A 24,628-nucleotide genomic window follows, 5' to 3' on the forward strand; every position below is an offset into this window, starting at 1 on the left:
TAATTTCATGATTCCTTATTAGCAAGCCAATTTTTCTTTCTACAGCCTGCCCACTATTAAAGTTAATCCATTCGAATAGAGTAAGGAAGAAAGAAGATATTACTAAGGTAAATCCCTCACTAGTGAGAAGAGTAAAAAAAAAAAAATGTTGTTTAAAGTAGAAGTGAGGGACAGCTGTATTTTAAAGATTGAGGGAAGAAGAAAAAATGAAGTAAGTGGTGAGATACTTGTGTTGACCTCCCTTTTCCAGAATGAAATGAAGAAGGCTGCAAAGGTTGAGTTGAGAGCAAAGTGTTTTGCTTCACTTCCTGTTGGGAGTCAGCAAGGGTCTGCCCTGCAGGTGGAAGTATCAGATAGGAAGAAGTGGCAGGGCATCATTGAATAACTATTTTCTCTCTCTCCGCCCCGCCCCCCCCCATTTGATTTCTCTGTGGTATGGAAATGATGTAGAAGCATCTGTGTGCCCTGGGGGAAAGCTGAATACAGCAGGCCAGTGAGATTGTCAGCAGAGGTGGCAGAAAATAGGTGTGAAGGTGACCCTGTAGCCAAGCACCATGGGACAGGCTGCGTGGGCAAAGGATCAGTCCCATTTTAGGAATTTATAGTCACATGATAGCTGAGGTAAACTGAGTCAACAATAAGGGCAACCAGTTCTTGATGAATCCAAGAAAAAACAGATGACCAGATCACATATCTTCAGATTTCCTGGTGCTTAAAGGTCTGGAATTTCCCTCAAACCTCCACATCCTGTCTCCTTTATATCATAAAGCAGTAAGCCCTAGAGCCATATGTCACGGTCTGGAGAGGTATGCTCTTTACATGATGTGAGAACTCTGTGTAACAAAAGCTATAGGCTGAGCCCTTATGATAAATGGTAGCTGATAGGATTTAGTGAATCCTCTCTTAAGATAATAGCATGGCTTGCTGGTATGTTGCCTTGCTGAAAAATCTCATTTCAAACATCAAAAGTGAAAGATTAACTATTTTCATACAAATCCTAATATCCCACTAAGCAAATGGATGCTTTAGACCAAAAAGGCCAAGTATTTACTTGGAAGGAGAAAAGAGATTCATTAACGAGTTTGAAAGTAACATCTCTGTTATAGTTATTTTAAAAACTAGTCAGAACATCACCTAAATACTGTGGATGTATATATTCTTTATTGTACGTAGAAGCAATGTTGGTTAGAGCTAAAAGAGATCATATAAATTACCTATTCCATCCTCAGAAATGAGGAATCTGAGATCTAAAAAGGTTTAGATAACTTGCCTTGGGCACATATTGAGTATAGGATAAATCCAGACAAGAACCCATTCTTGATTCTCATTCTAGTGCCTCTTATCCTACCCTTCATCTCCACATATTTGACAGTTCCTTATCCTTGAACACTTATTCATTCATCTATAAGTATTTGAAGACATAATGCTTCATTGATCTTCCTTTTGCAGATTCAATTTCCTGCTTAAATTCTGGCTCTAAAAGGAGCTTGCTCAAAGAATGACTGCTGGGCAAATTATATGATGATCTTAGTAATTTAGAAACATCATGCCAATGTTAGACTTCTTAATTCTATTTTTTAAATTGCAGATATCTAGAGAATTCTTCATTCTGGTCAAGAAATTTTCATGGTAATGGTTTTGATTTTTAAAGAGACTTAAATGTTTCTTTTAAAAGGGAGACCTAGAAAATTCTTCCACTATTATTAATTCTCAGAAAATAATTTAATTGAACCTCACTGAAGCTAATTAAAAGGATAATTTCTCATTTTGCTCTGTGGTCCCATGGACTTAATTCAACGGAAGAGGTGTATTTTTTTTTATTATTTTTTTGGAGGTAACTGTGCTAAGAGTCAGCATCAGGGGAACAAGATGAGAAATGCCCTCATATTTCTATTCTCCTGATCTCATGACAAAAACATCTTGTATGAGTTTATGCTTTCAGAATAATTTTACCCTTTCTCATGCATAAATTATTTCATTTTTATGCTATTAGGTAAGCTTCTTATGAATTCGTTTTAAATTTTGTTTTATATGTAATAATCATGTCATTCAGCAAACATTTACTTTTTAAAGATTAACCATTTTATTTTTGCTTTTGCTATTTTTTTGGTCACAAGTTCTTATTACATTGCCCAGACTGAAGTGCAGTGGCTATTTGCAGTGTTGATTGTAGTTCACGCAGCCTCAAACTCCTGGCCTCAACTGATCCTCCTGTCTCAGCCTCCCCAAATAGCTGGGACTAGAGGTACCCACAGCTACACCCAGCTTTTATTTGTTATTTAACAGTTTATGCTCCTTATTATATGGCAGGCATTACTCTAAATGTTTCATAAGAATTAATGCAGGGACAACAGTTACCCACAGCTGCACACAGCTTTTATTTATTATTTAACACTTTATACTCCTGATTATATGGCAGACATTATCTAAATGCTTCATTAGAATTAATGCACGTATGTACTGTTATGCACCTCCCCATTTTATAAGTAAAGATATTTAGACATGGAAAGCTTAAACAGTCAAACTCAGGTATTTGTTACATAGATGCAAAATCTTAATGTTGATTATAGGAGCCATGCTTGCCATTAGGGATACTAAGAGGAATGGAAGACTATGCTCTAAAGAAACTTAGCTTACAACGTACTGTTAGGTAGATACAAATGTATAAAAACAGCAGTGTTTATTATTATGATATGAATATACGTAAAAAGTGCTATGGGAAAATAGAAAAGGGATTTCAGAGGAAGGAACATTGAAGTTGTGCCTTAAAAATGAGGAGAGTTTCATCTTAGCAGAATGCTATTTAGGAAAAGGTAGAAAAAAAAGGAAATACCAGCCATTCTAAAAGTGCAAGATGTTTCCTGGAAATAGATTCATCTAGTGTGGCTGGGAGTTGAAAAGAAGTGACAATAAAAGAACATGAAGAGTTAGAGCAGGGCCAGATTAAAAATGACATTCAATGTGAGGGGTCAGAATTCTAAATTTATCTTGGGGATGGAAGTAGTTATCTAATTTTTTTTTTTTAAGATGGAATTTTGCTGTTGTTGCCCAGGATGGAGTGCAATGTTGTGATCTCAGCTCACCACAACCTCTGCCTCCCAGGTTCAAGTGATTCTTTTGCCTCAGTCTCCCCAATAGCTGGGATTATAGGCATGCACCACCATACCTGGCTAATTTTGCAATTTTAGTAGAGACAGGGTTTCTCCATATTGGTCAGGCTGATCTTAAACTCCTGACCTCAGTGGATCCACCCGCCTTGGCCTTCCAAAGTGCTGGGATTACAGACATGAGCCACTGCACCCAGCCTCTAAGATTTTGTTGTTGTTGTTGTCATTTTACGCATATAGAATTATATGACTACTTTACTTTTGAGTTTTGAAAATGTTAATCTAAGTCTGGCAAGGTGGCTTATGCCTGTAATCCTGGCAGTTTGGAAGGCTGAGGAGGATGAATCACTTGAAGTTAGGGGTTCAAAACCAGCCTGGCCAACTTGGCAAAACCCTGTCTCTACTAAAAATATAAAAATTAGTGGGGGTGGTGGTCCGCACCTATAATCCCAGCTACTTGGGAGGCTGAGGCAGGAGAATCCCTTGAACCTGGGAGGTGAAGGTTGCAATGAGTCAAGATCACACCACTGCACTCCAAAAAAAGAAATATTAATCTAGCCACGATGTAAAAAATGGATTTGAGTGAGAAAAGACTGAGGGTAGGGCTACCAATTAAAGGCAGCTACAGCAGTTCAGGAGTAAAAGAAAATTAAGGCCCTAAACAATGACAGTGCCAGTGAGAATAAAATGAAAGAAAACAAACAAAAAATATGAGAAGACTGGCAAGTTTGCTTGACAAGAGAATGGGTTCATTTTTGGAAATAATGAGTTTCAGAGGACTATGCCCAAAATGTGGTTGCAAATACTAGTGAAAAAGAGACTGGAGCTTGAAATATAGACTTGTGACTCATTAGGAGTTATGACAGTGGGAGACATGGGTGTAGAGAAATGGGGGTGGGGATGAATGCAGAGTCAAAAAGTTGGGTGAAAGAGAAGGGAATCTAGCAGAAGAGGCAGAAAAGAACGACAGCATCTGAAATCCAATGGAGAAAACTGTTTAAAGAAGGAACAAGTGGTTAGCCATCTTAAATGCAACAGAGAATGGTAGTAGGATGAGGACCATAAAATTTGGTAGTTAGAATTCCAATTAGTGTAAAATCTTTTTTGTTGTTACGGCTTTAATTCTATAGGCTGAATGTACTTTGCTGAAATGTGGCCCTCGAGTTTGCTGAATTGTGGTCCATGTCTTAATTCCTAGTATCTATGAATGCTACTTTTTATGGCAAGGATTTTGCAGATGTGATCAAGTTAAGGATCTTGAGATGAGAGTAGCCAAGATTGTCCAGGTGGGCCAAATAACGTAATCACAAGTGTTCCTATAAGAGGGAAGCGGAAGGAGATACGGCTAAAGAAAGGCAGTGTTAGGATTGAAGCTACACTAAGCTGCTGGCTTAGAAGGGGGTTCAGGAAAGGACCATGAGCTAATGAATGCAGCTCTACAAGCTGGGAAAGGAAGGAAATAACTTTTCTCGGAGCCTCTGGAGGATCAGTTAACTGTGTCTCTCACATACACTCCTTTTCCTCACTGCAGCTTAAAGCCCACCAACGCTGAGGGGGAATGGGAAACTTTAATATTAACCTGTATTGGATTTTTTAGTACCTGGAATATGAAACTGTTAGTATGCGAGAGTGCCCAATGTGCCTGAGATTTCATGAAGGAGTAGCAGGCGGGATAGCTGGCAGTGAAAAAGAACACACTGATTGCATCCAGATACTCCTGAATTCCACTCATTCAGTACACTACTTATGCTACAAATAATGTAATTATGGCTCACCAACAGTAGAAAATCTTCAAAAAGTTTAAGGAAAGAGAGGTGGATGGTGGAAAAACAAGCAAATGAGAATAAAAATTCTCAGGATCAATAGTGATATAGTTTGGATATGCGTTGTGGCCCAAATCTGATATTGAATTGTAATCTCCAATATTGGAGGGAAGTAGTTGATGATGAGTTTATGTTTCTCTTGAATGGTTTGGCATCATCCCCTTGGTGCTATTTGTGTGATAGTGACTGAGGTCTCATGAGATCTAGTTATTGAAAAGTGTATGGCACCTTCCTGCTTCCTCTCTCACTCTTGCTCTGGCCATGTGATGTTTTCTGCTCCCCAATTTGCCTTCCACCATGATTGTAAGTTTCCTGAGGCCTCCCCAGAAGCCAGGAAAAGGCCAGCACCACGCATCTTGTACAGCCTTCAGAAGTGTGAGCCAACTAAACCTTTTTTCTTTGTAAATTACCCAGTCTCTGGTATTTCTTTATAGCAGTGTAAGAATGGCCTAATACAAATAGTTTAATAGAATGCCATTTGTAAAAATTGGATAATTAGATATAATTCCTTAAAAAGCTAAGTATGAGATGAATATTAAGTAAAATGCAAAATATAAGACCATATAACAGGGGTCACAAATTCAAATGTCTACCAGAGGTTTCAAAGAAAAAAAATACATAGTCTGAAAGCATTGGTAGACTAGAGAATGTATACCCTCTAAAGGGATCAGCTTTAACCAGTCATTGACAGGAGGAGGTGGTGATACTCAGCCCTCATTAGATTTTCCAGTTCTCAACAGAAGCAAAAACAAAGAAGTCTGAATCTGTATATGAGATCTTCTCAGTTTGATGAATTATAGGCAACTGTATTAGTTTGCTATTGATGCTATAGCAAATTCCACATTTTAGCAACTGAATACAACACAAATACATTCTCTTACAGCTCTAGAGGTCAGAAGTCTAAAATAAGTATGCAGTATAGTTCCTTCCAGAGGATCCAGGGAAGAATCCATTTTCTTGTCTTTGCCATATTCCAGGGGCTACCAACATCCTTTGGATCATGGCTCCTTTCTTGTATCTTCAAAGCCGGGAGGATAACTTCTTCAAAGTTTTCTCCATCCCTCTGTCTCTGGTTTCACATCTCCTACTGTCTGACTGTGACTCCTCTGGCATCTCTCATAAGGACCATTATTATTACTTCAGACCCACCCTGATAATCCAGGATGATCTTCCTATCTCAAAATCCTTAACTCAATCATATCTGCAAAATCCCTATTGCCATATAAGGCAACATTTTCAGGTGTTGGCAATTAGGATACAGACATCTTTGGGGGCCATAATACAGCAACCAATTCCCAAATCGCAGTATGTTAGCCAACATCAAATAGCTAATTAAATATGCTAACGAGGCAAAGACTTGTTGCATGCTGTCAGTTTGCAATTTTTGGAACTTTTCCTTGGGTTTCTTACCTTTTACTCCTCTCATTTCTTGCGGCACGTCTTGTATAACAAAGGGTTTCACACTTGGGAATAGGATGTACTGTGAAGTGAAAAATGTGAGAGTGAAGTTCGTTTTAATATAATTCTGTGAGCCAAGGATTGTGGGGATAATACTCTTAAAAATTACACTTTTTTGGGGGAGGGGGTTAAGGACTTTTAAAATGCATTTTAATTAAATATATTTTGAATTGTTTGCATATGATTTTCTAAGGCATTTATCTACAATGTAATTTGTAGCTCTTACCTAACATAGATATCAAAGTAGATGTTAATGATTTTTAGTTGTAGAAATATTATGATTTATCAGAAGTCTATCACCTTGGCAAATCCAAAATATTTATAAAAGCAACATAACATATAGCACATTTTATCTCTCTTGTCCTATTAATATTTTGTCAGGATTTTTTGGTATTGCAGAAAATGGTAAAAACATTTCTGACAGCAAAATTACTATCCAGGACAAGGGTGATGGTCCTAAAAATAATGCATGTGTAGCTTGTGTCTTAGAAGCAAATTTGTCTGAAACAGAAGAAAAACCTTTTGTTCTCTAGTTAATTACCTCATGTTGTAGGTACATAATTCTTTCTGAAGAAACCAACCCATTTTAAGGGAAATCACAAAATATTACAGATTATATATGCGAACCATTCAAAAGTATTAAAGATGTTGACTTTACATAATAAAGGATTTATGCTAATGTGAAAGAATTTAAGCTTAGGCAGCCAGTACTTCAGTAATGTTTTAATTTCTACCCACATGAAAACCCTCTTTTGTTTGTAAATAAAAAGGGGAAATATTTCACTGTGGCATGTTCATCTATTACTTGAACAATCCGTGAGGTCCTGCAGTTAATCACAGTGTTTTCTAATGGGATTTAAAGTTAAAGCTCTACTCAGTTTCCCTGTGTGCAGTTATAAAACATTTGTTCACCAAAACCAGCTCATTCTCTTAGCTTTGTGTTTTGCTTCCAGTTTGGGCCAGCTCAGCACTCAGAGATACAGATTTCCTACTATGTTGTATTTCCAGAAATGCCTGTCTTCCATACGGGTGTACAGCTTTTAGCAGTAAAAATTTGAGATGGAAGATAATTCAAAAGCAAAATCTGTCTGCTTGCAAGATACTCAGGGAAATATCTCCATTTATTAAATTTGACTGCACTACCATATATAAAATGATGGGAGGGAAAAATCTCTTGAAGCTAGCTTGATAGCTGAGTCTACTCCAGCTTTCTCCTTTGTAATGCCTGTGGTTGTCTCTTCTGAGCAGTGTGATTCAAAGCCATTTTGAGTGTTTCGCATTCCTTAGCAGAACCTTCTGTGCAAGGGCAGCTACTCCAGAGCTAGGTGACTTGCTGAAAAAGGATTAAAAAAAAAATACTAGGATCCTCCTGAGATGACAATTTCAGGAACTACTCTTATGCAGTAGGGAAATTCAGAGCCACACACTTAAGGAAATGAACTATTTCTTGAAAACTGGCCATTTATCATTGAGAAGAGGTTACACATTTTCATCTACTCTTAGCATGGCCAGTGAGGTTGTGAATACTCAGAAACTATGCTTCTGTTTTGGAGAATTCTATCAAAAGAAGCTGTTTATTTTCTTCACAAACACACATGCACACACACAACTTACAGTTTTTGTGAATGTCAACAATACTTCTTTTATATTCCCAGAATGGAAGAAGTACTGTTAAACAAAAATGTCCCTATACTGAATATACCTGGAACTTTTAAGTAGGGATCATAGCTTCTAGTGGAGAAGAAGAATAGGACAGAAAACATTTCAAAGGTACACATACGCTGTTGTTAGGTAATGGCTGGTTAAAACACGTGATGCTCCTAGAAGATGATTATGCTTAGGAAACTTCTGAAAATATATAAAACTGCAAGGGGATTTGATCAATCACTGGAGGTGAAATATAAAAAGATTTTATCTTTTTGCCTATCATGTTTAATTCTAATCCAACCCTAAAAAGGAAGCACCCTCTGCTGGATTATGTAAGATATAACTGTGACCCAAAAGTGAAAAAGAGTGAGTCTAGCTACAGTCAGAGAAAGGAAGTATTACTGTATATTCACATGTGTCAGGGTATTTACCACCTGACCTAGATCCAAGACAGTCTTTTGGTGATTTAAAAAATATAGCATTTATTTTTTGTATTTTAGTATCAAGATTTAATATTGTTGACCAGAATGTGTATGAAGACCTAAAAAGTCAGAAAAGCTCATCTTAGCCTAGGTTACTTAAAACAATACATGAAGTATGCAGTCTAATATATATTCCAGTGATTACATATGTCAAACTCTAATTATATTCAATGGTTAAAGATTTTAAAAGTTTCAAACTAATCTTGTAATTTTTCTCTGAATGTGGTAGTAAAATGCTAAGTATTTTTCTGATATTTTTTCTTTAAAAGTATTAAGTGAATACACTACCAGCTTATATTAGACAATAGTCATTTACTTAACAAATATTACTAAGCAAATATTCTATTTCTTTCTATATTATCACTCAGGTATTCCATTGATATTTTTCCTGTTTACTTGCTTGTTAATTAGCATTTACTATCAGTCGATGATACCTAGAAGTTTATGGCACCTTAAGTCTTGTTGAATGAGTGAATAACTCAAAGAGTCATAAACACAGACATACATCTGCAACACTTATACTCAAGTTAAAGTATGGAAACAAGCAAAGGCTGTTCTGCAACTTTACAGCTTCTAATTTAAGCAGAATTTGTTGTCTGGTTCAGTCAGATTACCCTTAGTGTAACACAGATAATCTACTCTGTGCTGATTATCAGTTTATTGAAGATTTTAAATGCTATAATATTCCAGAAATTTTCCTGTAATTAGAAAAATCAGGATTCTTGAAAACAAAAAAGATTTCTAGCTTGATATGTTTCTTACAGTACTTTTGAAGCATATCAATCAGTTTCTGTATCCAGATTTATGGAGAGTAGTAGGATAAATAAAGAGAAAAAATATATGCTTTTTGGTTCAGAGCTGTGAACTAGCATGGGGGAGCTTAGAGGAATCAACAGGCAATGGAAGAAATGATGCTGGATAAGTAATGATAATTTTAATCTTAATTGAGAGCTTCCTAAGTTTTCAATCGGTGGGCATTGTTTCTGATGCACAAAGTGGCCCTAAATAATATACTAACCCAGTTTTACAGATGAAGGAAGTGAAGTTCAGAAGAGTAATAGGTTTGATAATAAACAGAAGTAGAATTGGAATCCTAGCCCATTGGTCTCCATTTCTGCACTGATTCTGTTGTCAGCCCACTAATATGTCATGAGCATGCAGCTGTATATATTTAATCTTGTAACAAAGAGATAGAGAGAGAGAGAGAGATCTTAATGTGAGCAAAGTCCCAGTAGAATCTCAGAATGCCAATAACAATTAAAAAGAAGAAAATTGTCGTATGCTTCAGATAGGCAAATTAACTTTAGATTCTAGATTTTGATACGATTATTTAGTGCTTATAATATTCTAGCAACTTTCCTAGGATACTTTTCTACTACCTGTGACAAAAAGTCACACATAGCCGGGCGCGGTGGCTCAAGCCTGTAATCCCAGCACTTTGGGAGGCCGAGGCGGGTGGATCACAAGGTCAAGAGATCGAGACCATCCTGGTCAACATGGTGAAACCCCATCTCAACTAAAAATACAAAAAAATTAGCTGGGCATGGTGGCGCGTGTCTGTAGTCCCAGCTACTCAGGAGGCTGAGGCAGGAGAATTGCCTGAACCCAGGAGGCGGAGGTTGCGGTGAGCCGAGATCGCGCCATTGCACTCCAGCCTGGGCAACAAGAGCGAAACTCCGTCTCAAAAAAAAAAAAAAAAAAGTCACACATAGTCCTTAACTCATATAAGTTCAAGTCTTCTACAACAGAATCCCAGAAAATAATAAGGGAGACCTGTATTCTAATTTTATTTTGCTACCCACTTTGAATCAGCCTAAGGTTGACTTATTTAAATATTATGCCTACTTTTTAAATAAATATCCCATTAAAGAATATACTTTGCAATGCTTTTTCTGGCTCTTGCAAGCAGAGTTATGGCTGCTTCCTTTCTGCCAATATAATTCCTCATGATTTAATTGTAGTTTTTGTCATGGTGTATTGCAGTTATTTTACCTGATGCCTATTATGCAATAGGTACTCATAATGTGTTGAATAAATAAAAAACAGAACTCTGGTTGATAAATATTGATTACATATAATTATACACCACACACTGTCAATATTAAGTGCAGAAAAGAATAAAAAGTAGGATAAGAAAAGATCTCAAGGGGAAACCAAACAATGAAAACATGAAAGAAAAGAATGAGCAGTGAGCAATACAAAGGAGTGTAGTATATAATAAATTCCACTAGAGTGATACAGATAGTGAGAACTATACAAGACAGCTGGAGTATAAAGAAAAGGCTGCATTAACAAGATATTGTTGAGGTGGAACTGCAAAGACATGTTAAGTTTTAGATGTGAGAGCATGTAAGGATGACAGCACTGGTAACTGGAACAATAGAAAAATATTCAATATAGAAAACATTAATAATAAAAGCTAACAAAGCCTGTTCTAAACAGCGTACAAAAACTAAATCCTTTAATCTTTACAACAGCCCTGTGAGGTGGATTCAAATATCACAATTTTGCATATGCAGAGATGAATTTCCCAGAAGGTCATGCAATTTGCTTCCAAGGACACTCAACTAGTGACTGATTCAGAATTTAAGCAGAGGCAGTTCACCCCAAGAGGCTAAACCCTAACCACTATGACACACTGCTGTAAATATAAGTGTATCATGAGTTTGAGAGGTGTTTGTATGGAATAGAATGACGCTGATAGGAAGAATTATTCTTAGAATGCAGTGGTTGAACTGCTGACTGTCTCCATATGTGTCTGTCCCTCTGCTGTCAATATTAGTAAAGTGCCTCATTCGGTCAACTTGGAGACCGAATGAGGCACTTGAAGAAGGCAGCTCTGGGCATGGCAGGCTGGTACCATAAGAGACCTGATGTTCCTCCCTACGTACTCAGAGAAAAGGAGACCTACTATTGCCCATAAGACAAGTTGGATGGCATATGGCTCAGGCTGCATTGAAGACAGTTTCTACTTTCAAGGTTGTGTCTCATGTTCACTAACAAGTTTTCAATTTGGTAGCAATATAAAACAGGGCTTCAATATGCCAGCCTGCAAAGTGTCCCCTGACCTCAGCCCAGAAACACCCTGAGATGTCTAAAAGCCTCACACTCTACTAGATTTGTACTTGAAGGGTTGGGATGTATAAGTGATATCTAAATGTCGTTTGCAAAACAAATAGGGAAAATATGAATTGTACATAGCTTAACTTAGTTTAGCTTTTGAATTTTTAGACGTAATATGCAATATTTGCCATTTAATTAATATAGCTCAGACATTAACTATTCAAGCTAAGTTACAGAGCTGGACATGACCTTTTATAAATATAGAACAGCATTTTTAGAATTAAAAAATTATTATTTTTAATTTAGAAGCTTAGTGTATTATAATCCAAAGGACAGGAAAGGAGTAACCAGGAAAATTCCAGCTTCTGGAGTGTAGCCTTGGCTGTGCCATTAATTAGCTAGGTAACTTTTGACAAGTTACCAGCCCGGAACTGTGGAATATTACAGCTTGGAGTTGCATGAGATGTCATCCTTTTCACCTTTCTCATCCAACCAACCGAGAAACTGAGGCCTGGAAAGTTTAAATAATTTGACAAAGAGGTTATGTTTTTGGCCCACAAAATTCTCATAACATTTTTTGAATAAATGAGTAATAAGTAGTCTGTAAAACTCTCACAGTTTCAAAATTCTATGATCCTATGAGACTTTAAGTTTTTAAAATGAATTTTCCTATCTGTATTAGAAATATAAAAATGTGGATTTTTATGAAAACCCACATTTTCATATGATGGTGTAGATGTATTTAATAATTTCTAAAAATTGACAGTCTGCCTTAAGTGATTAGGCAGATAGTCTCTAATTCATCTTGCCTGAGGTAATTCCCACTGACTTCAAGCCTTAAATGAGGTATGGAAGAAAATGAGAAATGAGCCCATAGAGTTATAATATTAAAGAATCACAGAGATTGTAACCATAGAGGATTTTGACTAACTCACATTAATTATCCAATTTGTGAAAGAAATAAAAGAATTATGGAGAGCTAAATTTCTGAAAAATGAGTACTTCCAGTACTCTTTAATAAAGTCATATCTTTCTATTTACAATATTTCCTTAAAAGTTACATCATTTCTGAGGGTGTTTTATGTGTGCATGATTGTTGATCTATGTTCTATAGCTTCACACTCTCAAAGGATGCTTATTCCTTGAAGGAGAGTTTTATTGCCTGTGGAAACTATACAATATTGAGGTGGAAATTGAATTTCTAGGGCAAACTAAACAAAACAAAATCAAGAAACTAAAGAAAGGCTCTCCACCTACTGGGATAGTGAGAAATGCCCGCTCCCCTGACACACACACACACACACACACACACACGCACACGCACACACTCATGCACAGCAGGAAGTATGAAGGGTAAGAGAGATGGGAACAGGATTTGCTCTTGCCTCATGTTCTGTAGGCGCTGTGAAAAACACTTTATAAACTGTGAGCACTCACAAGTTTTAACAAATTTGGATGGTGATCTGGTGCTTCTGATCTAAGAGTTGATTTAAGGAACTCTTCACTACTGGACACCTATTTACCTTTTTGACCCTTTCTGAAATTTAGCTAGAAATCCAGATAAACTGATGTCACTGCTTCTATGACTGTAAATATTTTAGTTTTAATTCCGCTAAATGATGTTGGAAACTCTCCCCACCCTGTCTTCCTAATTTAAAAGCATTATTAATCCATGCAATCATTTTAATCATTGTTTTCCTTGTATTCTATACTTTTTTCTTTTCTAAGAATATTTTTTACTTTTCCAAGCCAAAATTTATAATTCCTGCAATAATAGAGGACTTATTAATCATTTTAATCCAAGTCACAAATTATCTTATAGCTTTTATGAAATCTTTAATTAGCCAAAGGAAAAAGAAAAAAGGGTGAGGAGTTTGAGGAATTTGGAATCTATAAAAACTGAAAAATGAAATGAATAAATTCTGGTAGTGATTAAAACATACCAGGAAATAATTTTTAATAAATGAAAATTATTAATCTATCAAATATATTAATAGCTTAAGAAAAATTATGCTACAGTATATGAGGGCTGGAGACAGAGAAAGTGCCTGGGCCAAAAAAGAAAAAAAAATACTTGTTGAAGTTAACGTAGGTGGTAGACAATCACTTTCACAGGACTTGCTTTGGAGAGATCAATTTTTGATCTTCCAGTGTCGTAAGTCCATGAGACATTGGGCAAACTCAAATCCAGAATAAGCTAATTTCAACATTTGGGATGTCTGGTGTGTGGTAAGTCAAGTTAGTTTATCTGCAAAAAAATAATTCTAAAAGTTGCCAAGTTTTGATTTCCATGTGAGAATGTGGATCATGAATCGGAATGCCATAGGTGATCACAGGAGATCTTGAAAGGACAATCAAGGGAAAGAATGACAAGAGCCAGAGGGATGATCTCTCTTGCAGAGAGGGAGTCATAAGGAAGGAGTAGTCACCCAGGAAGAAAGGGCTATGAAAAAATATTGTCACACCTGGTGGCCATATGTTAAACTGTAATCTAGTGGTTTTATGAACTCCTGGGGGATAACGGGACTGGGTAAGTTAGCAGCACATTGTTTTCAGACCTTTCTCTAAATAATATTCCAAAAGTCAATCACATGTTGCTTTCAAGGAGCCAGGGGCTGTTTGAGATACACAGAAAGGGGTAAAAGGCCTGGGCAAGCCTACCATAGCATTGACCTCTCCAGGTTTTCAGAGAGTGGTAACAGTGTTAAGTAAATAAATTTGACCATTGTTTCCTGGCTCTCATAGGCTGGACTTGTCCTGAGTTCATCCTAACCAATACTGGTATCTTACAAAGTCCAAGAAGAACAAGTCAGTTATCCTATCTTTGATACTTCCTAGTGTGTCATTTTTTCTAAACCTTTTTTGGATATATCTCCATTTTACATCTATAAGAATTGGAGAGCTTTAAATGACAGCAGCAGGTTCACATATTATCTTGAAAATAATCCTTTAGTGCCTTGATGAATTATCATTAAGACAGCAAAATAGATTTGAAAAGGCAAAAAATCTGGAGTCAGGAAAACCTGACTGAGTTCACGTTCAGATTTATTGTCTACCCATTAGTTTGCTATATAAGCCTCAGTTCCCACAAAAATAAAATGGAGATAGTTATACTTACTTTGCTGCGCTGTTGTAAAAATAAACACAAATGTAGATAAAGCATCTGGCCCATGGTGGGTGTTCAATAAAAAGAAGCTATTATTAACTACATCCTGTTTCTTTAGGAAGAGTATTATTTGGTTTAGTACTGCACTTTTACTTGGGCAAGAATTATAATTATCAGCTTCTAAGATTAACTGGTACTTATATCTACATTTTTCCCAAAATGAAGGAAAATCTGTGGCTCTTAAAATGTGCTATTTTTGAGGCAAGTTTCCTGCACCGGCAATGGTAGAGGCTTTGGGAGCCACTTTAGATTACAATATTCCATGGTAATTCATCTCATGTTTTCCAGTGGGTGGTGATGGTCCAATCAGGCTGTAATAAACCTTCCAAAACCACCTTGAACGTTGGTCAGGTTTGCTCAGATTTGAGAGGAGATACTTCTGTCACATTACTTTGCTAATTTTCTTTTTAGCCACGTATTTCTAAATGAAAAGTTGAATTTACTAAGAGCCAGCTGGGTAAAGCATTTATGAATACATTTTGGTTACATTGGATACATCTTTTAAATGGGCTTTGAAGACCAATCTTCAAATGCTGGGCATTTTCCTTTGACCAGGAGAGATTGCAGAGTGCTTTTCTCTTCTCTCTCTTGGAGGTTTACAACCTGAAACATGAAATACTAAGTTACTACTGTCAGCAGAATAAAAACAGTTCAAAATATCAGAAAATGTACTGAAATGTAGTTATCAGTTCCCAAACCTCACCCAATCAATAGATCTGGTGGATGTGTTAAATTTTCAACTCTCTAGTACCTACAGACAACTTACATAGGCCTTCATAAGGGATTCAGAACAGATTCAAATTGCCTATGGAAAATGCACTATTTCATTTAACACTTGCCCTGAAGACACACTCTGTGAAAGACAACTGTGAGGATAGTAACAAGAGTAGAATGTATGCTCTGCTATCAAGGAATTTTTCATTTGGTGAAAGAGATAGCCATGTGTATATATATATAAACTTTAACACAAAGAAAAATGTTGCGCTGAGTAGAAATTAATTATAATAAGAGAAATTGGGAAGCAACTTACATTCCCGGACCAGGAATAAGCTGTAGCATTTCAACACCTGGGTGTAAGAAACACCATGGAAGAAACATCAAGAGTGTGAAAGGAGAGCGCACATTACTATTGGAACATGGACAATCATCTGGCAGGGATGGAGCAGTTCAGCTGGGATGAAAGTAGAAGGACAGATGAAGACCTATCAGAGAAACTTGAATAGAATGTTACATGTAGACTGGAGAATATGAGGTGTGAGGCAGGTGTGAGGCAGGTGTGGAGGGGTGGTCTAATTGAGTTTTGTACATGTTCAGTTTGAAATGTTAGCAGAATTTTAGTTCCCCTGTCTAAAAAACACCTAGAGTGTTTAGCCTAGAGCTGAGGAAGAAAGACAGAAACAGAAGACCATTTGACTTGCCAATATCATAGAAGTGACAGTTTGAGTCATCAGCATGAAAATGGTAGTTACAGTCATCAGCAGAAAGGTTGTACTTGAAACTATGGAAGTGGACAAACGAACTCAACAAGAAGGTGTAGATCAAGACCAGAGGAAGGTGAAGACAGATCCTTGGAGTATTCCTACCTTTAGGATATAAACCTAGAAAGTAGGGCCCATGACAGACATAGAAAAGAAAAAATTAGGGAAGCAGGAAGAGAATCAGAAAAGCACATTATCATAGAATTCAAGGGGGGAGAAAAAGCCTCAAAGCAAACTGGTTGCTAAACAGATGGTGAATTCTGTACAAAGGCGAAGGGTGACAATATCAAAACAAACTCTGTAGTTATGAAGTTGCTGAAGGTACTTGATGCTTTTTAATATAGTTGTCGGTAGAGCTGGTAGATCGAGTAAAATTGTAAGCAGTTGAATACTGCATTGCAAGAAAGGAAACAGAGGCCTCAGATTTAGAGGTGATAGAGTGGAAGGGGGCTGATGGATTTTCAGGGATATTAGTTCAAAGTGTCTCTTGAGAGATGTACAGTTTTAAGTGTGCTGACTCTGCTGACTCCCAAATATTTTTTGGCTCAGGCTCTGCGGAGTGTCTTTGTGTCAGGTCTCTGGGAGAGGATATAAACCAAAAGAGCTTGATTATCTTTGGTGAAGAATAATAAAGCTATAATTGCCTGTGTGTTAGCACAGGTGAGGTCAGCATCATACAGGGTGGGATTGCAAGAGACATAAGCAGAAATTGCCATTTGAAATGAACAAGTGTTACAGCAGAAACAAGCAAAATCTCAAAGTACTCCTTGTGTTCTACCTTTCGCCTGTACATCTAAGCCTGCTAGAGAAAGGAAGGAAACTTGTGGGTTTGAGGGACCTAAGAATGGATAGAAACTTGAAAATCTTTTAAGATTGGCTATTGGATCTTTGATTTTCTTCCCTCCAGATTAGTATGGCTTTTGACAAACTTATTACCATCTTTACAAAACAGGCAATACATTTGACTTCTGACCAAGAAGGCCTTAACATTCCCTTCGGCTTGACTACACCTCAGACAAATTTCTTCCTACCTGTAAGACCCTGAACATTCTTTTTCTTAGAATATTTACTTTAGAAAGTTTGTAGTTGCAAATTCTTTCTCTGTCCCTTTGAGATGTAAATCTTCTCTCAGCCTCTAGCCAGTTTTACTACCTAAGGAAGTCTTTCTCAAAGACCTGAGAGCCATCCCTTTGAAATGGAATCATCAAGAAAGATAAGGTCCCTATCCCCATTCTCTGTAAGATAGCAGGAAGCTAACTTTTCTAACTAATTGCCAGTTAGCAAACACAAAAGCCCTAATTACATTGACAAACGTCCCCCCAGGTACTTTTCTGCTACATTGCCACAAAGCTTAAAAACCTTCCCTTCTTGTCTCAATGAAGTTGAGTTTAGTCTCTCCAATTGCAATATTCTTGACCCGTTTTGCAATAGTCTTGAATACAGTCTTCTTTCTCTGTTTAATTCTGGCTGGTGCAATTTTTCTTTGATACTTTCAGAAATCACATTTTATTATTGGAGCTTTGATTCTCATTCTTATTTTTTATTTTTTTTATATTTTAACCTTTATTTTGGAATAATTTCAAGCTTACAGAAATAGTGCAAGAATAGCACAAATAACCACTGTGTACTCTTTAGTCAGAAACACTAAAATTTAACATTTCACTATATTTGCTTTGTCTATCTCTTTTTATATATGCACACACGTACACATTTTTTTTCTTTTTTCTTTTTCTTTTTTAAACAAACATCTTCTGTACATGCCCACTATCTTCCCATGTTGGCGCAATCTAGAAAGATAAGAATGATGTGCTTTACTGCCAGGTGGATGGGCTGGTCCAATAATTTAGAAATATGGCTTAGTGAAATGGAAACTGAGAGACATATCCCAGCCAGCCAAACAGAAGCATTTCAGACTTTCCCTGAAGCATGATATATAGAATACACAATAATTTATTTTTTTTTAATTTAAAATGTCTATTAGTAATTTCTGATATTAGGGGATTGCCATGCCTATCTCTTTATTGAGCTACTTCAGAAAAGTAGATCTGGGTCCTGAGCAATGGAATCTGAGCTCTAGAATATCTACTTGGTTTAGATTCAGCTGCCTCCCATATGTGCTAAAGGATAAGGCCATGTTTCAAAAGTTATGAAATATTTATTGAAAAAAATACAGCAAATGTGCAGAAGTGGCTTTTCTAAACAAAATAACTTGGTTATTTTATTTTTATCCCTGAACTGCCTAAAGGCACCAGCCAACATCATGGGCTAACGGTTAAAAATGAAGCTGTTCTTGAGTCATATGAGGCCAAAAATATAAAATAAAATAGCAAAAAACCCCAATTTTTGTGTGGTTGAAATACTATAATTTAAAAACAGCCAAGAGGACTTTTCAGCAATAAATATAGTTACAAGGCTATGTGCTAACTTTTCAATATCTCCAAATTTTACTGGACATTAATACATCCTACAAGGGGAAAAAGGTCTTTTAATGGAAATGCTTATATTGTCACAATATAATGTTAAAATAAAAAGCTTAAATTAAATTTAAAAGAGTCTAATTGAGCAAAGAATGATTCATAAATTGGACAGCCTCCTGAATCAGAATAGGCTCAGAGAGACTCCAGTGCAGCCACATGGTTGAAGATTTATGGACAGAAGTAGGAAATTGATGCACAGAAAATGGAAGTGAGGTACAGAAACAGTGGATTGGTTACGGCTCAGCATTTGCCGCATTTGTACATGGTTTGAACAGTTGGCCACCTTTAATTGGCCAAAATTCAGAGATTGACATAAGAGCAGGTTAGTTGGATTACATATCCAGTTAGGTATCAGTTCGCTACATATGGAGAAACTTTTAGGCTGAACCTAAAATATCAAAGGAGGCAGCTTTAGGCTAATGTAGGTTATATATATGTCATGTCATATATATGTCATGTAATGTATATATATGTGACTCACATATATATGTACACATATGACATGTTTTTTCAGTTCAGCATCCAAATAGGCTGTGGGATAAACATTTTGTTCAGAATATTTTTACTTATTTTCAAGATATGAGAGGCCAGGTCAGAACCACATGACATATATATAGATTATATATATAGATAGATTTTATATATATATAATCTCTATAGATATAGATTATATATAATCTCTATAGATATAATCTATATATAGATATAGATTATAGAGATTATATCTATAGAGATTATATATATAATCTATATAGATTATATCTATAGAGATTATATGTCATGTATATGTCATGTCATATCTATATGTCATATGTCATGTCATATATATGACATGACATGTTTTTTCAGCTCATCCAAACCTATATATATGACATGATATATAGTCATATATATGACATGACATATATAGTCGTATATATGACGACAGATATAGTCATCTATATGACGTGACTATATGACATGATATATATATGACATGACATAGATATATATATGACATACATATATATCTATATACATATATATGAATATATATACATATATATGTATATATGTCATGTAGTTCTGATCTGGCCTCTCATATCTTGAAAGCAAGTAAAAATATTCTGAACAAAATGCTTATCCCACAGCCTAATAGATTTGGATGTTGAACTGAAAAAACACCATCCCTATTTGCCACTTGAACTTCTCAGTATAGTACTGTCATTTTACAAAATTCCTGATTTTGCAATGGCAGATTTCTGTGGACAACACTTTTACTGGCTGCCGTGGTACTACATTTTACAATAAAAATAACTCCATGCTTTTATTTTTACTGAAGAAAGTGGTGTCCATATAATCCAAGCTCATGTGGTACAGAGGACAGAATTGAGTAAGAAATAAGAACGAACCCATACAGCCCTTTCCTCTGATTCGATCATTAAGGCATCAAGGGAAACAGTTGAATGTGTTCTCTATATATACTCCTGAAGTATTATATGAGAACGACAGAACCTTTCACAAAAGTTTATGAAAGCAAATTTCACACTGAATTCTTTTATCATTTGAAGAGGAAGGTGTAACTTGAACATTCAAAAAAATCTACAGAGGCTGTGTTTGGATTAAAAAAAAAAAAAAAAAAAAGAACACACTCCTGACAATCTTCTCACACCATGTTATTGAGCCCACATTTCTTGCTATTAAATGTGCCCATGAGTTTTTGTGACCATTCACCCAAAAAGGTCACTTGGCATTTTAGCTCCTGAGATGGGAACACACTAGGTGGGTGATAATGACCAGAGAAGTCAAAGGAATAAACTTAGAAGCCACTGTCTCTACAACTTTAAAAACTCAAACTCTACCTCCTGTTGGGGCATAAAATTTTGAAAACCATTTGTAGAGGTATCAGTGAGAGCCTGGGTATAAAAGAGGAATGATGCTTTGCAAAATCCCCCAAGACTGCCTGAGCTTTTTCATGGTAATGAAGAAATGTCAGTGGAAGTTGATGGGGCGTGTGTGCATGTATATGGATGTGGGGGTGGATGGGGCGAGAGGGAGAGAAAGGCTGGCAGACTGAAATTTTACATCTGAAATGTCATTTGGAAATCACTTGTGTACTCCAAGTCCAAGTCCTAAACTCTTCTTCTGCTATTAAAAATGGTCTGCAAACAGGTCAGTCTGCTGTAAAAAATTGATTTGACAACAGCATTTTTAAGTCGTTGTTGGCTTGAAGTTGGCAGCATTTTCTTCCGCTCTGATGTGGTGTGAACAGAAGCATGTTTATCTGTTATTTATGTAACAGCCTGATGGAAAAGTGGAGCGTGTGCTTCCCTTCTATTTATCTTCTGCATTAACCTTATCTTGAGGTCAGGTGAAAATGCTATAGGTACTGATCGCTGCACATTATCAGCATTATTGCTTAATGTGCCATCAACCACAAGTGCAAGTGGGCTCAGGATCACTGCCACAGTCTTCCCAGAAACCGTTTTTCTGGGGCTAATTCTGAAAAAATCATTTAGAATTGTGACATTTAAAAATAAGGATTAAAAGTTCTGAAAGGAACAGAAGTCATCCACACAGGGCCCTCTTGGCACCATAAGTCAAAGTTTGTTAGAGCTGCAAATTGGAAGAGCATAACACAGAGGTGCAACCCTTTAATGTAGTTATCCAACTCACTAGTACCACCCTGTCTCCACCACTTACTAGGCCATTTAAAAGTCACGTAGACTGTGACATTTTGGCAAACACACACAAAATCCAGGGTTAAAAAGATGAAATGTATCTGGCATAAAGCATCTTTTAAATGGGAAAGCCAAGTTCTTTATAAATTTGAAAAATGCATTCATTACCCAGCATCTGGGGAAGCCCCTTGTTTCCTTTTTTTGCTGGGGTTATTTCACCCCACTAGGCTTTTCAAATGGCTATCCACAGATGCTGAGTCTTTGGTCACCTCTGAGTGGTCTTTGGAAAGAGTATTGGGGTGTTGGGCTGCTTTTTGGCCTCCGTGTACACAATTCAAGTCAGAGCTTTTGATCTTAAAGGAAATAGAGCTTGGAAACAAAAAAATCTGCATTTAGTTTGGAATATCTGAAAATGATAGTTGTTAGGAAAAAGGATGTTAAGCATGGTTTATATGAAGCTATGATAGATACTTCCTCTCCAAAAAGGTGATATTTAGTGCTACAAGTTGGTTATCATATCAGTATTAGAAGTATTAGAAGCTTTGTTAGGAATTCCAAATAATACACAATGCTGATTATACACAAGGTGTTTGCAGGTCCCATCTTGTAAGTATCAAGCCACAGAATATTTTGTAAATTTTAATAATTAATAGTCAAATGCCTTGCTAAATACTACTTTTGCAGAGGAGTAGTAGAGAAAGAATACTATTGGTTGTTTATATTTTTATCTTATTAATGAAGAGAATAAAATTATGTACAAAGTATTTATAAGAAATTTATCCCAAATGCATTGTAATAGTTTTAGATAAATATGTTTTGAGAAGGCTTCAGAGCTGTAATAGAAAGTGAAATAAAGGGCTCATGTGGAAAGAACTTTGCAGCATGCTGCAACTTGATTGTTCACACTTCAAAGCAATCCTAAGAAAAACTAAATGAGGACTAGGCATAAAACTCTACTGGCACCTGGGAATACTCAGCCTACTGCATAACAGAACAGAGTCTGAATTCTGGCAAACAGCCATCCTCTGTGGATAAATCTGGAGAGGTTTAATGTACACTGAAGAACTGATGTACTCAGAAACTATGTGGGTGTACTTAGCTTCGTGCCACTTAGAGAGCTCATTGACTTCCCTGAATACAAAATAGATCTGGTCATCATGTATTACACCAGATTCTAGTACTGCTTGCAAGCCCATAATGAAACCCAGAGTTTATAGGAAGGACTCACCTTTCTCAAGAGATACTTCTTCCTCTCTCTCTCTCCTTTTTAATGCTCATTTGGACTTAATAGAATCTCCAAAGCAGTTCTCAAACACTTTAACATGATGAAGATATACTAGGAAAGGTAATTGGGTGAGCATTACTAAGTGTGAGTCATAAATAGTATAACAAAGGCTTTGAGTGAGTCATCTGCCCAAGTTACCATAGCTATACACAACATAACACTGCCTTTCTCTTTGTTAAGTGGACAAACTACCATGACATCGAACAGTATCAATGGCATGTCTTTTTGAATAGCTCATTTTAAAATATTCTCAGTTGTTTAAGTTTATGTCATATATTTTCCAGATTAAGACTCTTTGGAACAGAAACCACTGTTATAAAGATAGGCAACAGATCACTTGCGTATTTTAAAACAAGAAATGCACAGACATTGTAGGGATTTGTTTTTTCATGATAGCTGGGTAATAAAAAATTTTAATACAAAACCTTTCATCTTCAAAGGGATCTGAAAAAAGTAATTATTCAATGCGATAGCAAATGTTAGATTTATATTAAGTTAGCTGAATTTTCTAGTTTCTTTCCTTTCCTCAGCATACATTTTCCTATTGCTGGCTTCACCAGAAAAATAACAGCTTCAAATTTATCCCTAAGCTAAAACCCTTCAAATGATTGACAAAATCTTAGCTAACTTGAAAAGTGACTTATATAAAACCTGGTTTGCTATTTGGGGGCATATTCTGCTCTGAGCAAATGAACGCACTTTTTTTCTCCATTGATCAGTGGCAGAAGTGAATATTCTTCAAACATGAAACTTCCTTATATAGCTAAATAACTTTTGTGCTACTATGAGTCATTCCCGAGCATGTCTTTTATTCCTTTGTGATTTTATCAAAGTTCAGATATTTTTAAAAGATCTTGAAATTTTCCAAATAGGGTTTACGTAATATATTCTCTAGCTATATGCTTTTTTTTAAAGGTATTAGAATGAATGCAGATCCTGACATACTATCTCGTGTTTCACATATGATCAGTCACCTTCTTAAGATGACAACAACTTTGACATTGCAAATGAACACATTCTCATGTGCTTGAGGCCAAAAAGAGGCAGTCAGTGAAACTAAAAGGTATTGCCTGAATTTGACTATTGCTTCTATTTGTTGCTAGATTCTTACTAGAATCTGTGTTGATAAATTAATTTGTGGTGCACATATCATAGGGTTGATATTCACTTTGTATCACCAATATGGCTCTGTCTCTTATTAAAATACTGAGAAATTTCTGTATAGATTTGAAGGTAGCTGTTGCTGTAGACCCTGCCAAATGTGTCTCTGTCTGCTCCTGCTGCTCTGGTCCCACACCAGGACTGCCGTTTCTTCTCCGTGCTTCAGCAACTGTTAAAACCTTTGCACGAGGAGCTTCTTGGGCTCTGTTCCTGAGCCAAGACTAGCATCAATTCTGGTTGGTTGTTGTTTATGCTACAAATATATTTTAAAACTCACCGTAGCTTCTGTGCATGGGAAGCAATGGAGTCTGAGTGTCCTGGCTGAATCCTGGGTTCTACTACTTAGTAATGCTTGATTTTGGGTGGGTTGTTTACCTGCTCTGTGTCCCAGTTACTTCCTATATAAAATGGGAATAATAAGATGACTTAGCTCACATTGATTTTGTGTACATTAAATAATACATGTGAAGTACTTAGAACAGTGTCTTTCAGTAAATGTCCCACAGCGTTGTCATCTTTGCTGCCTGGTGTAGGAATAGAACACAAATTTCTTGAGAGTGAGCTTGAAATTTTTCCACTAGATAATACCCCTCTGGCTCCAATAATGCTGGTGATATAATAAGGTACCAGAGTACAGCAACCATTTGAGTGAGAAATAAAATCTATTTTCAATTTTCATTTATTTAAAAACATGGTTCACCTGAGAGTATTACATGCTGATTTTCATTATTTACAAGGATGTTATGTAAATATAAAGACTAGAGTCATTACTTGCGTGCTATGAGCCAAGTAAAATTTAAATATGACTAAAGGGGAAAGCC

General features: G+C 36.3%; 1 long non-coding RNA gene across 2 annotated transcripts in view; it reads right to left on the bottom strand.

The window, feature by feature from the left end:
• LOC119472223 overlaps positions 1-22,729 on the bottom strand; it is a 100,424-nt gene extending 77,695 nt beyond the window's left edge. For both annotated transcript variants that reach the window (XR_005201342.1, XR_005201341.1), the window contains exons 1-2: positions 22,590-22,729; positions 6,341-6,410 (exon numbers count right to left, since the gene is read on the bottom strand). This is a non-coding gene — a long non-coding RNA (uncharacterized LOC119472223). The remainder of the gene's footprint in view (positions 1-6,340; positions 6,411-22,589) is intronic.
• Positions 22,730-24,628: the final 1,899 nt, after the last annotated feature.

The sequence above is a fragment of the Cebus imitator genome, unplaced genomic scaffold (assembly GCF_001604975.1).
Source record: "Cebus imitator isolate Cc_AM_T3 unplaced genomic scaffold, Cebus_imitator-1.0 Scaffold90, whole genome shotgun sequence".
Lineage (NCBI taxonomy): Eukaryota > Metazoa > Chordata > Mammalia > Primates > Cebidae > Cebus > Cebus imitator.